Genomic DNA, 16,577 nt, shown 5'->3' with positions numbered 1-16,577 from the left:
ATACAATATTTTTCACTCAAGGCTGTGCTCGGTGTGTGGCCCGAACCAAGGTCCTCGAACCCAAGCCCAAGCCCAGCCACCCAACTAACAAAACTGCAGTAGCAGTGGGTCATAACTTGACCCACAAAACTTGGATGCCAACGTGGCTGAATAAATAGAATTGATTTCCAACTCTTCTCTAGTTTTAAAAATTTTTTTTTGCTCACCCTTACACGTGTTCGCCAGGTAACTAAGCAATAATATGCAACAGCAGTTGCAACAATTTTCCATTTATTTTACCTGGTAAAACATAGCCCAGATAAGTCGAAGGAGATGTAGAGTAACCAGGTCGAAACTACAAACTTTTAAACTATATTTAAATATTTCAAAAAAGACAAGTAGCTGCGTTAATGGAAAATTCATTTTTAAATATAGATTCACAATCAATTAAAATATGCCTGCCAAAGTTTAAACATTTACTTAGCTATATATAATTTATATTTATATATGATCAGTGTTTATTTTGAATACCCCTGCAGATATAGCTAATCAAATTTCTGGATACTTTAAGCAAAAAGATGACAAGAGTGAGCAACACATTTTCCAATAAATTTGCTTAACAATTTGTGTTTTAAAAACGTTCCTTAAATTTCGAAAGTAAAGTATCCGTTGAAAGAGTACAATGGAAGACGGATCGCCGTGGGCGGAAGAAAGCATAAGGAAAGTCAAGCGAATTCCGCTCGCAGTTGACAAAATATGAAACATGCTGGCTGCCAGTGCTTTCTTTCTCGCACTTGCTTACTCCAACTTTCCTTCAGGTTATTGCAACAAAATGTCAACCGAGGGCCATAAATTGCGTCAGTCTGGCAAATTTTCACAACACTTTTTTCCTCCATCGTTGCTGTTGACATATTTGAACAACTATCTGAAGGTAAACCGGCAAAACTTTGATTTCCCGCCCGTTAAGGAAGCGCTCTACCAGCGGAAAAAGGCAAACAACACGTGTATATAGTTTAAGTGCCCTGAGTTGCCAGTTTATCCCCGGGACCATCAACATCAGCACTGTATCCCAACTCATCTCGATTGCTTTTTCGCTACGCCTGTCGCATATTTTAAATCCCCAGTTGAGTGGCAATCAAACCAGCACCAGAAACCAGAACCAGAACCAGTCCTACAACTGGAGTCAACTCACCACCAGCGCCAGTTCAGTATTTTTGCCACCCCAATGACCTCGCCTTAACCCCCTTCGCCCACACCCACCCCCGATGCCACTCCCACATTGCCACCCACTTATTTTCAGCTGCTCAACTGCTTCTGGCTTAATTAAACAAGCGCAGCGTCACCTCAACAACAGGACAGATGGGCGAAAGCAGGATGAGACCGCAGCCGGATGAGTTCGCCAACTTTTAAAAATGATAATAATTTGCTTTTACCCCCAGCGCGAGTTTCCGTGGCCCTGGATTGAAAACACTGAAAAAAACTACTTAACACCTATTCCAATAATTTCAAAGATAGTATAAAGACGCCGGTGCTGAGTCTTAAAATATAGTACAAAATAAACATAGTCTTTTTTATTTTACATTCATAGTTACAAAATTCTCTCATCGAGGAACCGATGCATTCAAATGCATTATAAAAAATATAATTAATATATATATTAATTCATTTATTAATCTTATTGTTTTAAAAATGTTCTGTCCTTTAATAAGTGCTTTCATTAACATTAATTTAAAAACATAAAGACTGGTTCATAAATATTGTGTGTTTATGCTTCAAAGAAAAATTATTAAAGCTGTTATTTGGAAACAAAATACACTTTAGAAAAGTAATACAAATATTTTGTTTTATCAAAAAAGTATCTTACTAAAAATGTTTTTTCCAGGTATATTAATTATTTAATTAGTAAAGTTTTTCTTGAACACTTTGCTGTAGCAAGAGACAGTTTCGGTGTACTCGCTGGTCTTTCGTTTGCAGTTCATCCGCCTGGAGCGGGATGTTAGTGACACTTGCTCTGCGGCTGTTTTGCGTGTTGCCCGCACCACCGCCGCCGACTCATTGTGGCGCTGCTTGGGCCAACAATGTCTCCGTCTTGTTACGGCCATAATTATATTTGACTGTCGTTAGGCCGGGCATTGTGTGCCGCCCCGAGTCTGAGTTTCTATGATGATGGCAATGGCAATGGCAATGGCAGTGGCAGTGGCATTGCCCACCAGACGTATCTAATCCAGGTGGTCATCGTCCTCGGTTTTATTTAATTTCTATTTTGTGAGCCGGTCGCGCACAATTTGCAATTTCAAAGGGCGTCCGGGGAGAGCAGAACCCTCTTGTCCTTTGGATCGCATTTTGCTTGAAATTGCTTTGTAGCCTCCACTTCACCCTTCATCCATCTCCCTTCTCCCGCCACTTGCCACTCGAGCATCGTTCGCTTTGCTCAAGTGTCAAATCATTGCCTGATTGTTCTACCCATTCAGTGGGGCTATGCGGTCCAGGGGAATTAGAGGAAAATTTAGACTAATATCAAAACACACTTGTTTTGAGGTCTTGCAAGTTAGACAAAAAACTGAAAAACAAGTCTAATAACTATTAATTCGGGTAGAGTAGGTAATTAAGTTGATGCTTATAATTTTGTATGACTATTTTATGAATCTTAGAAAAATATTTAAAAAATTCTAAGCAATGCTCTGTCTCAAAATTAAAACTTTTAGGCTTAAATCTTAAAATATTTTGGTCCCATAGATTTAGGGCATATTTACTCAATTTCTTCACCGCCTCCCTCTAGCTAGTAAGAATATTAAATTACAAAATCTGAGAGGCTTAGTCAACACATTCTTTTCTGAAAATGCGTTTACGCAATGTAAAATACAGGGTATTACTCAGTCCAATTGCGATGTTTTTAAATTATCGCCACTTGCTTGTATCGCTGTCCTTGTTGTTGTCGCCTTTGCAGGACTCGTTGCACGGCCAATTGCACGCTCAAGTGGCGAGGCAGCGTCAAAAGCGGGGCATGAAAAGTCCATGGAAATCGAGCAGATGCATGGGCCTTTTGTTGGCGCTCGGCACTGCAAATGGCTGTGGCATATTAGCACCAGCTATGGAGACGGGCTGGATGGAGATGCCTTTCACCTGCTCATCACCTGGGCAACTACTTGCGCTAAGCGCTGCGTGAGATGCACGCCCGATTGGTCACGGGATTCGCCTTTTTACCCGTACTCGAATGCCTGTCTGAATTTCTCCGGTGATAAGGAGTCAAGGTGAAATCGTCTTATACGTTAAATGTAATTTGCAATCCAAATCGAAATGAAATTCCAGTCTGCAGGGATTCAGTTGATTCTATTGGAGGTGAAAAAGACTTGAGCTGTCCCACTAATGTCAAACTTTCTTGAATATCGGGATAGGATTGCAATCGCATGGATTTAACTTGTCCAAATAAAAAGCAACGCCTTTAATGGAACCACTTTTCTGTTGGTAAGTTTTAAAAACGATTTTTAACATAATGATAAGACACCCAGTTTAACCAAATTGGACAAAAGTCAGAATGCTTTTTAATTAAACTAACCGAATCATCAGACTTTCGGGCCAAAACAAATGCTGCTGCTTCTATTATTCGTGGTTCTCTTGTTGAGTTTTCATTAGCGGCTAAGTGAAATTCCTAATGGATTCCCCAGACGCCTCAACTCGTCATCGTTCGTGTCGAGGTATGCGAATGTACAAATTTAAATCCAAATGCAGGCAGCGTGAAAATTTCGTTTAAAATGGCAAAATTAAATACAGATCCACTCACATGCTAGCCAGACAATTTGCTGGGCGGTCTGCGGGCGGCTGGCAGGAAAAGCAGGAAAAGAGTGGAGATTTTCCTGCTCAATTCTTTCTTTCTTTTTTTTTTTTTGTTGGTCCTTCTCTCTACAAACAAATTTAATTTATTCGTGCAACTTTTTCATGCCGAATTTACGAGCGAAAGCAGGAGCTGCAACAGAAGCGGAGCTCAGTTCGGAGCTGGGCTCGGTTCGCCGCGGATGATTGTGTCCTTGCACATCCTGCACATCCTGCAATCCCAGAAATCTGCAGCTCCCCTGCCTTTTCCCGCTGCCTGCTGCCCATCTGAACCGTGTAAGCGTCATAGCCACGTCAATTTATTTATTTCTGGATTTCAGTTTTTAGTTTTCCGTACGTTTTTCCACGGAATACTTTCACAGTGGGTTTTCGACGGCAAGGGGTGCCAGCAGGAGGTTATGAACGGGGCTCAAAAAAAAATGTGCAGGGGAGAAAATTAACCCTCAACGAAGTTGATAATACCCTGCTGGTGTCTTAACAGCTTCTCTTGAAGTATTTGTTGTTTAAAAACATAAAACATAAAACAAAAATCTAAAGCTGATTTAAGCAAAATAATGTTTAAAAAAAATATTTATTTGCTTTTATTTATTTAAAAACGGATCTGCATAATTTCAAAACGGAATATTAATTGGTAAAATTAAAAGTTTTATATCTATTAATATTTTTTTAATCATTTCTTGTTTAAATATATAAAATAAAAATGAAAAATATAAATTTGAAATAATTGTTGCATACATGATCTATTAAATTCGTAACGTATAGCCATGGAGTGCTGTTTGCATACATGATATAGTTACTGATCAAGTGGGTATATTGTTTTGTAGAGTATGGGCAGAATAACAGAAAAAAGAAATCATTTGATGCGTTGAAATGGCGCTGCTGCCAGAGCAGAGGAGATCCGTGCAGTTCGGAGTTGAGTCTCTCGTTGCGCTGGGCGCGTTAAAATTTCGTTATTATGTTGACAGCATTTTTGCTATTTTTACTTGAAAGCTTAACCAAGCACACACAGACGGACACACACATGAGGTCCGTGGGGTCCTTCGGTGTTATTTTGGTGCTTCCCCAAGCTTGTTTTTTGGTTGGCTGCCCGTGGCCCCCACCGACCTTCCAACTTTCAGCCCCCAGTTCCCAGCTCTTTAGTCTCCTGACCATTTCCTGATCCGTCGTCGCTTGTCAGTGATATATGTAAAATATTTCCTGTGGAAAAAGCAGCAGCAGCAGCCACCAACTGAGCTATTTTGTGGCAATAAGCATGAAATTTAAATGAGTGCTGTCCCAGCGCCCCACCAGCCCCTCAGCCCCACAACCCCACAATTTTCCCGGTTTTCGCGCATTTACTTAATCCCCTTTGGAACGGTCTTCATTTGAGTACCATTGGGTTATTATATCATCTTTTTTCCCCGCCTTTTTTCCTCTGCACGCACCGCTTGCAATTAGTGAGCTGGTATCGCAGAGCAGTGCCACGCCCCCAAATCCTCCTGTTGGACAGAGACAGATGGGCGGGGTATGTGATAGATCATATTTTGTACCCACAGCCACAGATGAACAATAAAATTTCTTTTGGCATTTTTGCCTTCAATCCATACCAATTTTTAATTGAATGAAAATGTGCAGTTTCATCATCAGTATTGAATATTTTAATATTTGGTCTTCAAAAATTTGATTGAAAGTGTTTTGTAAAAGCGTTTTATGTTACATAGTGCTTGCATAAAACTCAGTATTTGAAACTCAATTTAAAGTAAATAAACTTCAATATAATAAATGTGTAAGTAAATGTCTTGCTATTGGAGAAGTGCTTTTGTGAAAGAAATGTTTCTTTTTTATTTCAATCCTCTTATTTACATTTATTTTCAAATAGTAATGTCTTGCATTACACAAGAATTTGCAAGCAAAATTTAACACTTCGGTATGGAACTTTAATCAGATAAAGTGTATGAAACTCAATTGAAATGCAACGTTTAATTGAAGCAAAAATGTAAGTTTTGTTTTTTTTCTCATTTTAAGTATTTTCTCATTTAAGTACAAACAAAATAGTAAATTTCGCCCGAAATTGGTTTGGTCGTAGTATATGGAATTGGGGTTTTTCTGAATCAATGCCCAGGGGCTGACCGAAACCCAACTGCAACTTTCACTAGAGCTGAAGAAGGATATTTTGCACAGCAGAGTTTTTATTTCAGGGGGCTGCGGTTGTGCAAGGACCTGGGGGAAAGCTAAACAAAAGCAGCATTCGGTTATACACGAATTCGTGTGTATTTGTATTTGTATTTGTATATTTATTCTATTTATTTATTTATAACATTTAGAGCAAAACGTTAGTTAACCGCCTTCGGTTGGGGGAAGTGAGCGAAGGACCAGCGAGTCCTGACAGCTGTGTCTGTCCATCTCTGGTTGTGGGTGTGTGTGCATGTGCGTGTGTGTGTGTGTGCCTTTGAGTGTGGGTCACGTCGAGTGCAAGCCAAATGCGCTTAGGGTTGTTGTCTCAGCCACCCACAGTCCTCAGCCCTCAGCCCACCACCCAACTAACCAGCACCGCTGGCAGGGAATGTGCGTTGTGAGTGCGCTTACACAAATTTCTAGTATTATGTTGCATACTTTCTGGGGTAATTTATGATTTCCAAGCACATGCCCGAAAGGGAGGATGAAAACCTACAGGATTCTGGGGGGTTGGCCTTTAGTAGAGGGAAAGTTACCCACGCCCGACACCAAAAAGCAAAACAAATGATGTTTAGTGACGTGCAAGTTTTTGCGTGAGCTGGAAATGGAACCACATTCGATTGTCTGGCAAGGGAGAAATGGGATAACGGGCTAAGATAAATAGAGACAAAAAGTTGAGGGAATATAAACCGATGGGGTGGAGTGGGTCGATAGCTTACCAAACCGTTTTCCAGGGTTTTGCCTTGGGCGTCTTTTCTTTCCGTAAGCCTAGATGCATTGAACTTTTAAGCCAAAAGGCCGAGTTCGAGTTCGAGTCCGTAGCAAAGCTGAAATCCTTTTCGGTTTCCATTTCAATCAGAGCTGAAATCGTTGAATAGCGAGGGTCCTCATACCATCGCCCCGCTTCCTTTACAGCGGCCAGTCAGGGGCTTCCTGTCATTAGCTTTGAACTTGGCACTGCAGGAGCAGCAGCAAGTTAAAGATCGCAACAATTAATGCGACTTCTTGTGGCTTCCTCTACGAACGGCTCGCCCTTAACACTCAGAGAAATCTGAACCATATTTAATATATTACTATAATTTGCTTTGTGTAGAGCTAGTGGAGTATTAATACATTTCTTTGGATAGCTATTAATCATTAACTATTCCCAAGACAATAATGATTAGTTTTAATAATAAATTAAAATATTTGTCAATTGTTAGTAAAAGTAACAGTTTTAAGTCTATGCCTGTTTAAATAAGTTTGTATCTCCCATTCAACGTGACTAGCGCTACAAACTTAATTTTAATAAAATTAAAATAAAAAATCAATTTAAAAATAGCCAAAATATCCTTTTTGAAACTCTGGAAATGTCTCATAAGCAATATGCATATTTGGGGAATACTTGTATTAGAGAAATCACATAATTAACCACTCAACAATTTATCTATATATTTGGAATCCTTTTTAAAGGCACACCATTTTCTGCTTGTGCATCCGTAGCAGATGCGGGGAGTAGGGTTGTAATAGGGATTGTTTGGGGTCTGCTTCGGCTAGGGGTTGGTTGGGATTTGCCTTGAGAGAAGTTCATTAAAAAATCTCATCAAAAAGTAAATGCCACTTGCTGCCGCCCGTTTGCCCGCTTTGCATTTCTCATTTCCCTGCAGCCCGCTGCTGCTTTCCTTGGTCTTTGCATATTTATGATGACTGACAAATCAAAAATGCAAATAAATTTCAATTTCTAACTTGCAGACGACAAACACACACACACACACACGCACACTGAGGCGGGGTGGGATGGATAGGACACACGCACAACATGACAGTTACAATTACAGTTGGAAAATGGGGACATAAGGCAGCAGTCGGAAAATGCCACAAATCATGTCGAGATCGAGAACGTGGACGAGAATGAGAACAAGAACGAGATGCAGACATCGGGCTATCCCGCTCGCTCGTCTTATGCATATTTATGAAAAGTGCATTCAAGTCTTGTCAAGTCATCGGGGATGAGTTGATGCTGCATTGTTATTAAATAATCATTTTGTTGTAATAAATTTCAATTTGACTCTATGCCAAAGAAGTGACAACTTAATTTGCAAGCCGGACACGCCCTGCACTTAAAGTTCGGCAGCCCTATTGAGACTTTTAAATATTTAGGCAGCAAAGTGAATTAGTTTCGTTTTACAAAACTGAACTGGACGTAAAAAATAGGATATGCAAAACTATTTTAGAGGCGATGTGGGAGTATTACACAACGAACCGAATGAAATTGTAATTAAGTTTGCATGGCAAATGAGTCGAGTGGCTCCAAAAATGCAAACACGAAAAAAACGAAATGGACGAAATTCCTGGCTTGTTAAATATTGATGTATAAACATTTTTACGTCTGCTAAAACAGGGAAAACATTTGCACCCAAGTACATGCAGCGCCTCGTTCTCGTTCTAAATGTATTTTTACCACAGCTAAAAGCTAAATTCAAACCGATTTCCGGCTAAGAATGGGATAGAAAAAAAAACCAGAGCAAGAACAGGATACGAATTGGCTGAGTCGGTGCCAATAACGTTGGCTGTGGAATGGTGTTTAGGCATTTGCATCCAAATACCAGGACGGACAACTGCAGATTTCGGAGGCAAAAAGGGAACTGGCAGGGCCACTGCCAACTGGACTCTGATTGAAATGTTCAGATGGACCTCTGTGACGTGTCCTGCAGGCATTTCAGGCAGGAGATTTCGGAACGTGGAGTTAGGGTTTCAACATTTTTTGCCTCCTGTTTGTTTGCCTTTACAAAACTAGAAGCCGAGCAACACCTGTCATCCTGTGGCCGTGACAGCCACACCCGTCAATAGTTGAACGCATTGCATTCGTCCCACCCACGTCTCTGTTTCTTGAGGCTAGAAAATGATTTTTTGACCAAACAGAGGAAGCATATTGGACCTAATTTGCACCTGATGCCACTCAAAAGAAAAGAAGGGATTTCAACTAAACCGAAGATCAGAGGAGACGAAGACATTCCCAAAAACTAACACAAAAATGCATGGCCATTTTGGAATGACTGATAATTTAAAATGAGATTTTATATTCTCTTACTTTAACTGTTTTTTTATTTGTTTGTCAATAAGTACAAAAATGGACATCCGATGGCATAAAATTGATTTGACTAGAATATCGACTAAAATGTATCCTATTTGAGGCTCATTTTTAAGAGCAATTACTGTTTCTAAAAAATATTTTCGATTTATTTAATATTGCTTTTTACTCAGTATTGTGAACCCTTCGTTTAAAATACTTATACAAAAATTTATAATATATTAAATATTGCTTTTTTAGCTCATCAACAGATTAATAAAAGTAAGAAACAGCAACATAAATTTTAATTCCACTTCGTTTCTATAAAAATTCACAATATCACCTAAATTCCATAAAAAATATTTCTCTCGACAAACCACTGAAGCAAATCGACATAAAATCAGAATTCAAACACATTTTGCAAACTGCAAAGAGTTTCAATTAAGAATTCCAGCCATTTGCCTGCTTAGATAAAATCAACAACAGAGTTTCGGGCCCCAAAAACCCCAGCAAAAGTGCGAGTATGTCACACCAGAAACCTGTTGAAATCCAAGGGGAAGAAGAGCCAAACACACGTTCTCTTCGAAATTGCAATCGATTTCCGACACATTTTGGCATTTAAAATCAACACAGGTGTAGATACACTCAATTGGCTTGTGTATCTTGCAGATACGCTTACATCAAAGTTGGCCCAGATGGTTTGGGGGCGTTCTTTGCCGCATTCGATCGCATTAAACAAAGTAAACACAATTATTTTTATGTGCAAAATGTGGCAAATGGGAGCCGGCAGTTTTTTAACTGCTGCGGCAACACGTGTCGCATTTTTTCGCTTCCCTTTTTTTTTTCGGTCAGCCATTGGGTCCTCTGCCACAAAGTATGCTACGCAAAAATGTCCCCTTATCACACACTCAGAGCGACACCAACAAAAACACCAACCACACCAACGAATTTTGGTTTTTTCTTTGTCTGTTTGTTTGTTTTGCTGTTGAATATTTCTCTTTTTTTTTTTGCGCCTCGTCTCCTGTTAACGAGATGCGCAACACAACCAACAAAAAAAATATATAAATAAAAAACAAAATAAATCAGTGAGAGACCCAAATATGCTAAGGAGGGCGGGGTGGTTGTGCCAAGGTCTGTGGACTGTTAAAAATTATGCAAATGATTGAGCAAATTATGTCAGAGCAGCATTTATACAGGCGCACATATATCTACATTTGCAGCTGACCTTTGGGCCTCCTCTCTATTCCACTTCATGTCCATGGCAGCAAATGCCGTCAATTGAAAAGTTGGTAAACAAAAAACAAAACGGCAGAAAAACAAAAACGCTGAAAAATGATTTGAAGAAAATATTTTGGAATAATATTTTCCTTCTCTGGCATCGGCATTAATTTATTTGTGAACGAAATTATTATGTATGAAAATGGCATTGGGGGCATGTGCCCCCTTGCTCTGCCCACCTACGTGGACTCTGCAGTTTACGGTTTTGTTAATTGGGGAACTTCGGGGAAACCAAACTGGCCCCGAGTGGTATTTAATTAGGGATCCTTTAGTGCTGATGAAGATGCAAGAAGGTGGGGCTGAGGCTTTTAATATTAAAGCCCTCTTTCAACCCATATTGGATGCTGAAACTGGAAATTATACAAGAGGAAGTCTCTTTTGCTCCTAAATTAAATTGCGCAAGTGTTTTGAAAATTACATTTTGATATCTCAAAATTCAAATTTATGGAGGCAAAGTTCCATAGTAATTTTATAAACACAAAATACTTGTAAAAAATACGTTTATTTATTAAAATGTAACATTTTTTGTGTGTTGGAGTTACCCTTGACTTAATTTTAATGTAAAGGCATTTGATTTGTGATTCAGTATTTTATAACGATAACGATTATCAAATTGTTTGCGGCAAGCAAAGCAGCTGGCTAAAGTGCAACTAGGGTTTTGTTTTCGTTAATTAAGCTGTCATAAGCACGATTAGCAGAACATAAGCCAACTGTAATACCAAATATATATGAATTAAAACTCATTACAAAAACCTCAGAAAACTAATTGAAAATTGCTGGCGATAAAAATGTTTTTGGCTTCGTTTTGTCTCTACGCTGGCATCAGCTTACATTGTCATTTCCATAATTCCATTTTAATCCACAAATTGCGGGCGAATAAAAATTAAAAACTCGAGAACTAAAAACCAGTAAAAAACGAAAACCGGGTGAGAACAGAGAGCGAAATGCGTGTCCTGCATATTTCAATTTGTGTAATGCGCCGTGCAACTTTTGTTGCAAATTAATTTGCCACGAAAGTTGACTGCGAAAATATGGCCAAGGCAGCGGCAGCGGCAGCGGCAGTGCTACCGACTATGGATTCCAAAAAGAAGCTAATTCGCGATTGAAAAAGCTGACTTATAGCAGCCCGCACAAATATGGAGCCTTAAGCCTCATTTATATACACCTATAGTCCAAAATAGATTGTAAATTTGTTTTTTTTTATTAATACTGTGTTTTATTGATCGAATCTTCTCTCTTAGAGACTAACGACAAATGGGCAAATAATATAATATAAGATTAAGATTGTAAATGGCTAGCATAATTTTGCAATTTAGCACTGACCTTTTTGGCAAACGTTTATTCTTTAATAATACAAATTTTTAGATTTTTTTTATTATGCTTTAAGTTTTTACAAACTTTTATAAATGGCTTTCTTTGTGTTTTAAAAATTTTTTTTTGTTCTTTTAAGCGGAGTAATTCTGTGTATCACCATGTCTAAGCTTAAATCATTATATATATTATATTTTTTCAGATCGCCTTTTTTATTTATATGGTAAGATAAGCCTAATGTTTAGCCACTTGTAAATGATTCGGAGATACCCAGAAGCACTTTTAATTTACAAGCTGTCAGGAAGTGCATATACTTAATATTACAAAATTTTAAAAATCAGTACCAAAAATATTGAGTGTTGTATAAGCACCATACATTTATTACTAAACTTTTGAACTCTGAAAATATCCGTTTTGTTCCGGTGGTAAAAAGCCAGTTCGACACCTCTTGAAACGCATCGGCTTCGGTGGCTGCTCTGCACCGCCGAGTTACTCTAAGCTCGCACCTCTCACTTGTAATAACCACAACTTAGTTAACTAAACATGCTGACAGCGAGCAGGAGGCAGAAGGCAGGAGGCGTGGCATCCCGCCTCGACTTGTTGTGCCCTTCAGCATGCTCTTCGCCGCCTGAGCTCCGAAATGTGCGCTGAAGGAAATTGCAAACAAAATTGCAACTTCCTGTCAGCGACAAAAACTTTAGCTTGTGGCGCCAATGTTGCCACTTCCGTTTAGGCACACACTCACACTCGTAAATGTATCTGTATTTGTATCTGTATCTGTATCTGTATCTGCGAGAGTCCGAAGTGCAGTCTGTTATTCACATGCAAACGCCAAGCTGCCGTTTGCCATGTTTGGCAATCAAAATATTTCACTAAATTGCTCCGACCCCGGCTGCAAAACTAAAATATTAAAAACATTTTTGTGCCAGACGAAAATATTTGACAAAACGTGACCGAGTCCGAGGAAGACCCGACCCCGAGCACTTTTCCGATTTAAGCAATGCAAATAAAAATAAGGAAAATAATAAAAGCTCCGTTTAGCTCTGTTGGGGGTCCAGGCGAGAGAGTGTAAAATTAAATAAGAAATATAAGCAAACTGGCCACAGGGCTCCGCCTTTTTTTTTCGGACAGTTTACGACTTTTTTATTTGCCCGCAACAATTTTTTATGTTTCTGTCGCTGCCGGTTCTTGCGGAGTTCCCCCAAAGTTGCCCCAAAGTGCGCCACGTTTGTTGACTGTTTGATTGAGCCAAGTAGATAGCACTGGTTGGCCTCCCGAAAAAATTCCCGTAGGCTCATTTGCCACTTCAAAGTTTCGTCACTGCTTGAAACAAACAACTGACCAAACAAAAATTAAAAATAATTGCATAAAAAATATAACAGTTTAGTTTTGTTCGGGCCCCTTTTTACACCCAGAGAAAAAACCCATAGTAAAATTAAACATTTAAAAATTAAACAATTAATTAATTAAACATTAAATATTTGGATTTACCATGATTTTTCTCTGGGTGTAGGTACCCTAAACAGTTTTTTTCTTTCATTCCTCGCTTCAAGTATTGATATTCAAAGTCAAATATCTTTTTAATAGTAATTTTAGCTTGAAATAGTCAGTGAAGTTATGGAAGAAAGAAGAGGATTACTTAAAAGTGCAAATTGTGTTAATGTATCAGAAATGTTTTCGATTTACAAAAGAAAGACATTACCACACTACTATATGTATAAATTTAGCTACAGTGAAAAAGTGCATTTTATCTTTTAATAATGTGTGTCTTACATTTCTTATCGTAGAAATAAAGCTAAAAAAGATTTGAATTCCAAATTCTAAAATTCATGTCTATAATTTCGGTCTTTAATATTTGCTTACCAATTTTTAGTGTCGCTTGAAAAATTATTATAAAAAAGAATTATTGATAACCAATTTCTAAACTTTTTTTGATTTCAAATTACACTGACCTTAAAAATATAGTTTCAACAATATTAAAACTTCTTAGACCCGTAGACCCTTCTTAGACAACCCCTTAAAGGAAAAATAATACTTAAGAGCACTAAAACTTTTGGTTAACGTCCTTTGTCCATCAAGCTATTCTATTCTATTTATATTTATATAATTTTAAGGTCGATTTCTATTTTTTGCTCACGCCGAAGTTATCAATAGGTTTATAAATAATATTTAATAATCGAAAGCTTACCGGCAGGTACGGATGCGTCACAAAATCATGACACCTTTCGACCAGCCACGTGCGTCTCCTACAAAATTTATCAATGACGAAAGCGGCGGCAATAAAAAAAAAAGGAAGCCGAGCTCCAAGGAGCCGAGAATCACGCATTAAATTTTGTTGATTAAATATTTAATAATGCGTGTGCGGAGAGGAAGCACCTTAAACTCGTGCCAAGGATTCCGGAGACCCAGTGAGACCGTGTGTGTATTAATGGCCGAATTATGACGGAACGTACTTGACATAAGGCCCGATAGGTGCCAGGAACACCCTGTGTGTCAGCTTTAACAGATTTCCAACGGCGGACATGCGTCGAAATTCTCTTCCTTCGTTTCCTGTGTATACGAAAAGGCTGGTAAAACGCTGACAAGAGAGAAGAGAGAGAGAGAGAGAGTGGCTGAGAACGAATTCAGCTGAAGAGAGCCAACGGGTAAATGTTGCCAGCAACATGCAGATGATGCAAAGCTCAGGCCAAAAGCAAACTGAAATTCCACCCAAAAAATAAAAGAAGAAAACACGGAAAGACCCACGAGAAAATAATGATTTCAGCTGCTTCTCCTTTGGGTCCAAGTTCTGGCAATTGCTTTGTTGCCCGAGAACGAGATTCGGAGTTAGGGAAATACAAATCTTTGATTAATTGTTTGCCATCTAACATGACATACCATTTACAATGGCCACGTGCTCTTTAAATATTTATATGGATATTTCAAATGCGAATCCAAACTGATTCCCTTACTAAGTCGCAGGGAAACTGTGCAGACAGGCATAAATCATTTTCACAAGCAATCTGGGCTCCCAATAAAAAAAATAACAACACGAAAAGGACTTTATTACAACCAGAATAACAACGCGATGGGTTCATATATTTAATCTTCTTTTTTTTGTGAAAGCATTTGACCAACAACATGAATATTGAGTTGTAAAAAAGAAAAATAAAGTGGGTTACGTGAGTAAGTAATTTATGATAAGGAAGAAGGACCATTCGACATCGGAAAATTTAAGCTTTCCCTTTAAAAAACAGCAATTATACTCTTTACTTTTTAATTCTTTTTCAATCTACAGCTTGAAAAATATTTAAGAAACGATTTAAAGCTTAAAAAAAATTAAATTAAACTAAACGGTACATTCATGTTTCTTTATTTTACTATGCTTCGTTAAACTCCATCTTCTTCTTCTAATTTTTGGAGTGCCATTTTCTAAATTAAGCATTCAAACTGCATTGGAAAACCAAGCTTCATATCTGCAAGATTTTGTCGATTTAAATTTGTAAGGAAGTGTAATTAATAAATTTTTGTAATGATTTTATAAGAGTTCTAATAGATTCAAATATGGCAAAACAAAACATTTAATTGCAGTTGAAAATTTTTCACCCTTACTTTTTGCAACCCTACGATTTATTTTCTTTCTTAAATCCTTTTATTATCGCTTGACTGTTGTTGTTGTTGTTAGTTTCAGACAGCTTCTGCATCTGTTTTCATTTTCATTTTCGCTTTCATTTTTATTTGCCACCCTTCCTTCTTCGCTTCTGGCAACTGTTTCTATCAATCTTTCTGTATGCCATCATTGTCCCACTGATGGAAATAAACATTAAATTTGATTTGGTCACGTTTTCAAGCTTTGTTCCACTTATGGCTCATTTTGATACGGCAACCCCGTCGATCCACGCAATCTCAGCCCTCTCTCCTCTTTTCTCCATCTCCATCTTCATCTGCATCTCTTTCTGTTCCTGCTGATGATAATGGACACATAGCCATCATAAAATAATCGACGCCTCTAATGGAGGTGGATATGAATGTGGATGAGCGTGTGGCGGATTTACCTCCAAAGAAATTAAAGTTTACGATGTTAAAATTTCACCAGCTCTGAATTATTTGTATATGTATTGAATACTTCTTTTAATTCTTCTTTTTTTTGTCAATTGTAAATCCCATCTATAATAAATTCCTAAGTAATTTAAACTATTACCTTATTTCCCTGATCTTTCCTGCGATAATGACATTCTAATAGGATCCTGATGTATAATACTTTTCCATATAAAACACTAACTTGGGCATATCATAGGGACTTTCAGTTTGCGGTTTAATTTTGTTAGTGTCGTGCTCTGCCGCTGCTCTGCATAAGATGGGGTCGCTGTAGCAAGGGGTTGGTGCTGCTCGCTTTTTGCTTGTAGTGTTGTCAATGCAGTTCGGCAGATGGCGCCAGCTAAAACCCAAATTATTTTTGGAGGAATACTTATTTTGAAATTTGATGGCTGACTTAAAAATTTATTTGCTTTCATATTAAAATTTAACATCATTGAAGTACAAATTACAAAATATATACAAATGGTTTAAGGAAACTTTTAAAAATGATTATAGATATATTGATTTTTTTTGCTTTTATTTGTTTTTTTGTTTTGCTTTTATTTTACTATATTATTTACCTATGTAAGTCCAAAAACGGGTTAACGCAGCTGGCCCTTGACAAAAACCCTAAAACCAGTTAAGGCCCCTGTCCAAACTGGATGCATTCTTGCATATAAATTACAATCGAGTGCAAGTTTGCAAGTTCGTCGCTCTGGAGCACTCGAGGGCAAAACGATCCCAAACGCGACAAGCCAAGGATCCGTCAGATCGAAAGATTCGAAAGATGCGAAAGATTCGAGCTGCTGAATTGACAGCTGCAGACGAGAACAAAAGAATTTATAAACAGTTCCAGTTTATCTTTCGGCCCGCGGATTGAGACAATGTCTTTGGGCCTGACTTGACTTAATAGCCAAAA

The 16,577-nt window shown here is 38.2% G+C and overlaps 1 long non-coding RNA gene across 6 annotated transcripts in view; it reads left to right on the top strand.

Annotated features, from left to right (window-relative positions):
• Window positions 1–16,577, top strand: part of LOC128262954 (uncharacterized) — a 130,445-nt gene that overhangs the window by 99,499 nt on the left and 14,369 nt on the right. For 2 of the 6 annotated variants that reach the window (XR_008268391.1, XR_008268390.1), the window contains one exon: window positions 1,280–1,464. The exons of 3 other annotated variants lie outside the window; for them this stretch is intronic. This is a non-coding gene — a long non-coding RNA (uncharacterized LOC128262954). Of the gene's footprint in view, window positions 1–1,279; window positions 1,465–13,796; window positions 14,788–16,577 lie in introns of those variants that run through there. One more of the 6 variants, XR_008268395.1, reaches the window with a different exon arrangement.

Source organism: Drosophila gunungcola, unplaced genomic scaffold (assembly GCF_025200985.1).
Source record: "Drosophila gunungcola strain Sukarami unplaced genomic scaffold, Dgunungcola_SK_2 000001F, whole genome shotgun sequence".
Taxonomy (NCBI): domain Eukaryota; kingdom Metazoa; phylum Arthropoda; class Insecta; order Diptera; family Drosophilidae; genus Drosophila; species Drosophila gunungcola.
The sequence above is the reverse complement of the archived record's forward strand: the minus strand, read 5'-3'. Positions and strand labels throughout refer to the sequence as shown.